This window comes from Sinocyclocheilus anshuiensis, unplaced genomic scaffold (assembly GCF_001515605.1).
Source record: "Sinocyclocheilus anshuiensis isolate Anshui unplaced genomic scaffold, SAMN03320099.WGS_v1.1 scaffold391, whole genome shotgun sequence".
Classification (NCBI taxonomy): Eukaryota; Metazoa; Chordata; class Actinopteri; order Cypriniformes; family Cyprinidae; genus Sinocyclocheilus; species Sinocyclocheilus anshuiensis.
Window position 1 is genome coordinate 1,799,359 of NW_015548229.1, and position 225 is coordinate 1,799,583.

The following is a 225-nucleotide window of genomic DNA, read 5'->3' on the forward strand; positions in this document are numbered from 1 at the left end:
TATACATACATATCATTAAAGCATCATTAAAATTATCAAAAGTGACAGTAACAACACTAAAAAATGCTGGGTTGTTTCAACCCAATTTTGGGTCAAATATGGAATAACCCAACTGTTGGGTTCAATTTTGGTTACATTTTTTTATTAATTTTATAACCCAACAGTTGGGTTAGTCCATATCTGACCCAAAATTGGGTTGAAACAACCCAGCATTTTTTAGAGTGA